This window comes from Cricetulus griseus, chromosome 7, assembly GCF_003668045.3.
Source record: "Cricetulus griseus strain 17A/GY chromosome 7, alternate assembly CriGri-PICRH-1.0, whole genome shotgun sequence".
In the NCBI taxonomy this organism is placed as follows: Eukaryota; Metazoa; Chordata; class Mammalia; order Rodentia; family Cricetidae; genus Cricetulus; species Cricetulus griseus.
Window position 1 is genome coordinate 69,344,180 of NC_048600.1, and position 5,727 is coordinate 69,349,906.

Genomic DNA, 5,727 nt, shown 5'->3' on the forward strand with positions numbered 1-5,727 from the left:
TGCGAGCAGGTGGCAGAGGTACAGCACCCAGCTATGGCAAGCTGGTACAAGTCCTCAATGGGCTTTCACCAGGAGAAGCCATACAGCAGGTCTTAGAGGCTGGCTCCTGATGCTTGGGTGTGCCTGGCCCTGGGTGAAGCCCAGAGTGTGGGGGTCAGAGGACAGTGGCTAGAGAGGCTGGGATTGAGGTTGCCCCTCCAGGCTCTTGAGGCACCTAGGACAGTGTCACAGATCCCCTCAGGACTGCCTTGACACCTCTCAGGACTCACACAAACTTTCAGCCTGTCTCCCAGCTCAGCCCTTGATGCTGTGGTCCCCAGAGAACACTGAGTGGGAGGGGAAGGGATCATTAGACTGAAGTTCTGGCACCTCTCTGTGGGCTCAGGCTCAGGGTTTGTTGCCTCTGGCAAGGACCAAGCCACAGCTACCTCACAATGGAGGGTGCCCAGGCAATAAGCTACTACCCAGGATGCAAAGTGCCACCTGTCTTAGCCTCTCCAGCTAAGAGGTAAGCAATGGCTTGTGCCAACTCAAATGCCAACTGTTCAGATCTTCTGCCAGGAGGACAGTGTGCACTGCCACCTAATTAGGAAGGGGGTAAATATATACTTTTAAAAAGCCATTTGTGGGCAGGAGAGAGGGATCAGTTGGTAAGGCATTTGCTTTGCAAGCATGAGGACATGAGTTCGGCCCCAGAACCCATGGGAAAAAGCTAGGCGTGGTGGTGCACACTTGTAATCCCAGTGCTAGGGAGGTGGGGACCAGAGGATTCTTAGGGCTCACTAGTCAGCCTAGTCTACTTGGTGAGCTCCAGGCCAGTAAGACACACACACACACACACACACACACACACACACACACACACACACAGAGAGAGAGAGAGAGAGAGAGAGAGAGAGAGAGAGAGAGAGAGAGAGAGAGAGAGGAGAGAGAGAGAACAGAATCACACACAAGATTGGTGGCTAGGGCATGGTAGCGTGTCTTTAATCCCAACACTCAGTAGGCAGAGATGACAGGTGCATTTATGTGAGTTTGAGACCAGCCTATTCTACACAGTGAGGGCCAGGCCATCCAGGGCCATATAGTGAGACCCTGTCTCAACAAGCAAACACCCACAATTCACACCATGATGGACTGAAAGCCCTCTGGAGCCACAATGACCATTCAAGTGTAAACTACCTCTGTCAGTTATTTGTGATCTCAACAATGAAAAGGTAACCAATGAAATCACCTGCCCAGGGCACAGTGAGCAGTGATTTAAAGCAAGATGGTAAGGAAACAAAGTGAGTGAACTCTGAACAGTTTTTTTCCCCACTTCTTTTTTTCTTTTTGTAGAAAGATTCACTTATATATTTGGGGACACAACACGGTGTGTTTGAGGTCAGAGGACAACCTGTGGAGTCAGTTTTCTCCTTTCAGCATGAGGGTCCTGCAGTTCAAACTCAGGTTGTGAGGCTTGGCAGCAAGTTCCTTTACTGGCTGTGCTACCTCCTATCTCCTCCGGATACTATGTTGTTGTTTGTTGTTGTTGTTGTTAACGTTACATTTTGAGATAGGGTCTCTTTAGTAGCTCTGCCTGGCCTGGAACTTTTTAAAAAAAAACCAGCCTGGTCTCAAATTCATAGAAATTCACCTGCATCTGCCTCCCTAGTGCTGAGATTAAAGGTGTGTGCCACCACATCCGGCTGGTGAGTCCTGTTTTAATGTGAAAGCCCAGAGGATGTGCTGGTGGACTTTTTATGAGGCACAAAAGAAAGGGAGCAGTCAAGGATCACCCCGATACTTGGGGGCTGAGGAAGGGGAAGAATGGGCAGGGCATCAGCATAGTCTTGAAGCTGCCTTCCCAGAGTTGGTGCACTGTGGTCTAATTGTGTGTTTATGGGGGTGGTCTGGATACTTTGCTTATGATGGCACCACTGTCACACACTTCACCCTTGAGTTGTACCATCGCCATGACAACCTTGAGGGGCCACTTGCTCCCCTGCAACCTTTAATCCTGCCACAGAAGCCATTGTGAGCCTCTTGTACTCCTCAGTGGCAAAGGAACTCCCCCGCCCCCACCTCACGCCTAGCTGAGGAGCTACTGGTGCTTGATGGCTTCTAAGAGAGGAAGAGCCAGTTTTAAGGCCATGGCCTTAATAGGATGAATCTGCTCCAGTGAACGGTCCCACACCCATGAGTGTATGGGTGTCACAAATTGGATTCAGTGTGTAATTAAAAAGAAGAAGCAAAATTAGGAAGTGGTTGATCGAGGGTGGATCTGGAAAGACTGGGGGGATGTGCTGGACAGTTTTATGTCAACTTGACACAGGCTAAAATTATCTGAAGAGGAGGGAACCTCAATTAAGAAAATGTCTCCATAAGATTGGGTTGTGCAGGGTGGTGGTGGCGCATGCCTTTAATTCCAGCACTTGGGAGGCAGAGGCAGGCAGATCTCTGTGAATTCTTGTAGACCAGCCTGGTCTACAAGAGCTAGTTCCAGGACAGCCTCCAAAGCCACAGAGAAACCCTGTCTCAAAAAAATAAAATAAAATAAAAAATAAAAAAATAAAGTGGATTGTAGGCAAGCCTATGGGGCATTTACTTAAGTAGTGATTGATGGGGGAGGACCCAACCCATTGTGATGAGGTCATCCCTGGCCTAGTGGTTATAGGTAGTATAAGAAAGCAGACTGAACAAGCCATGGAGAACAAGCCAATAAGCAGCACTCTTCCATGGCCTCTATCAGCTCCTGTCTCTAGGTTCCTGCCGTGTTTGAGTTCCTGTTCTGGCTTCCTTCAGTGATTGACTATGATGTGGAAATATAAGCCAAATAAACCCTTTCCTCCCCATCTTGCCTTTTGGTTATGGTGATTCTTTGCAGCCATAGAAACCCCAACTAAGTCATGGGGAAAGAGGAGAATATGATCAAAATACATTGTATGCATGTGTGAAATTCCCAAAGAATTAATACAAATATTATATTGAAAAAAAAAAAGAATAGTCTGTCAGGGTCACATGGCAGCTCTGTTGCTTCTGTTTTGAGGAACCAAAGCATGCCCGTTTTCACAGTGGCAGCACCAGTTGACAGTCCCACCAGTGGTGGGTAAGGCTGCCTCTTTTCTGTGGTTCTGTGTTAAGGTGTCTGTTTGCACTTGAACAGGGTGGAGGAGGACACAATAAACACTCAGCTAAGAAGACAAAGGGGCGGGGTCACAGGTCCCAAATGCTTCGTTCAGGTCACAGGAAAGAAACCTCAGATGAGGAAGGTGGTAGAAATCACACCCTAGAGTCAATAGTCTCCTCAGAGTGCCTGAGTGCTGGCACTCGTCCCCCCAAAACAGCCACCAACACAATATGGCAATTCTGCTTTTGGAAAAGAGTATGGTTATAGTATATGAGAAAATTTACCATCGTCACCATGTAGGCCATTGTCACTAAGCACATGGTTCATTGTACTTTTATAGGGTTGTGCAGTTTCCAGGACTCTTCATTAGGATGAGTGGGTATGGCAGTGCATGAGGTGAGGGTCAGGGACAGAGACAGAAGCAACCTGATCTCTGTGAGTTTGAGGCCAACCTGGTCTACACAGGAAGGTCCAGTCGAGTCAGTGCTGTAGAGCAAGACCCTGTCTCCAAATTTAGGGGTGGTCGTGGTGAAATGGATTAGTGGTTAAAAATACTTGCCACCAAGCCCGATGACCTGAGTTTGATCCCTAGAACTCCCATGGAGAGAGGAGAAAACAGATTCTCAAAGTTGTCCTCTAAGTTACACACACACACACACACACACACACACACACACAGAGAGAGAGAGAGAGAGAGAGAGAGAGAGAGAGAGAGAGACTTGTATGTGTGCACAGACACATACACAATAAAGAAATGCAAACAATGTAATTCTTTAGAAATATTTTTTCTACTTTCTCTTTGACTTTCCACTTTCACTTTGTACAACGACCTTTAGGCTGGCAGAGCAGCAGGGCACTGACGCTGAATGCCTTGGTTACACACCCTCTTCTCACTATGTTGGTCTTCAGCAAACTAATATTTCTGAGTCTGGTTCTTCATATGAGAGTGTGTGTGTGTGTGTGTGTGTGTGTGTGTGTGTGTGTGTGTGTGTGTGTAACTGTTCTTACTGCTGTTACAACCACATGGCAGAAGCAACTCAAGGAAGGAAGGGGTTATTTTGACTCTCTGCTTGAGGGCACAGCCCATCATGGTGGGGACAGCATGGTGGCAGGAACGTGAGGCACCTGATCACATGGTATCTGTTCAGGAAGCAGAGAGAGGGGAATGCTCACACTTAGCTTCTTTCTTCCTTTTTATTCAGTTCACAACCCCATCCACGGCACAGTGCTGCCCATACCCAAGATGGGTCTGTGCTTCCCTGTCAACCCTCTCTGGAAACACACCTCACGTGTGGGTGTGTCTTCAGGGTGATTACACACTATACATAGTTTTCTGTACTCCCTGATTCAACATCGAGCCCCAAAAAGTTAAAGAAATGGGAGTTGATTTGGGTGTGGTGGCAGGTATTTGTAATCTGAGGAGAGGGAAGCAGGAAGATGAGGCATTCAAGGACAGCCTCGGCTACATAGCAAGGAGGAGGAAGAGGAAGAGGAGGAGGGAGGAGTCTTTAGTGGAGATGGGAGAAATAAACAGACAATACTAACAACTTGAAAATAGAGCTGTCACTCAGCTATGCTTACCAGTAGCTGAGATGATGTGGATAATTGCTAATGAGCCCTAGCTGGCATCTGTCCCTTACATCAGTGTTTCTTACTTTATTCACTCCAAGATTTGGCTAAGGCCAGTTAGTTCTCAACAATAAGATTAGGTGCTGGAGAGGTGGCTCAACGATCAATAGTGCTTGCTACTCTTGCAGAGGCCTGAGTTCTATCACAACCACCTGTAACTCCAGATGCAGGAGATCTGATAGTCTCCTGTGGCACACACACACACACACACACACACACACACACACACACACACACTTAAAAAAAAAAAAGTCAGTTCCATGGAGCAGAAAGAAGATGGCAGTCTCAGGGTAGAAGCCATCACCAAATCTCCATTTATATTACATTTACTGTTGGCCAAAGCAAGTTTTGTAAGATCAAGACTCAAAGGGTCACATGTAGACTCCACCATTTGGTAGCTGGAGCTGCAACATTACATTGACACAGGGTATTTATAACACTTTTACCAAAACTATCATATAAGAACCGTGTATTATGTCTGGTGCCCAGTAGGTAATCGAGGATGTTCATTGCAAGAATTCAGAAATAACCTCCTCCAGTGATGTCTGTGTCTGCTGCCTCCTGTACTTGGCTCATCGGCTTGACCCTGCTTTTTTCTTAGTCACTGCTGGATTTCTGAGTTGGGCTAAAATTTTAGTGGTTTAGAAAGTTCAATACCCTTATCTGCAACATAGACGGTGCTTCTTTACCTGAGTATTGTGACTCACCTGGGCCCCCTTGTCTTTCACTGACAGGAAAAGGATGTGATCTGTTTACCAAAAAATGAGCAGGCAGAGCCCTCTTTCTGCCAAAAGCTGGCCCTTGCTGCCCTCTAGTGGCTGCTTTTTGCATAGCTCCACTCAAGGTAGGAAATCAGATAAATGACCAAAAAAAAGGAGGGTGGAATCTAAAAGCTCTCCACTGTGTGGAAAACTAGAGAATGACCAAAGTCTTGGTCCAGGGAAAATGCGAAGTGAAACAACATGAGTCGCCGTGGGTGAGGGGAGGCTCTG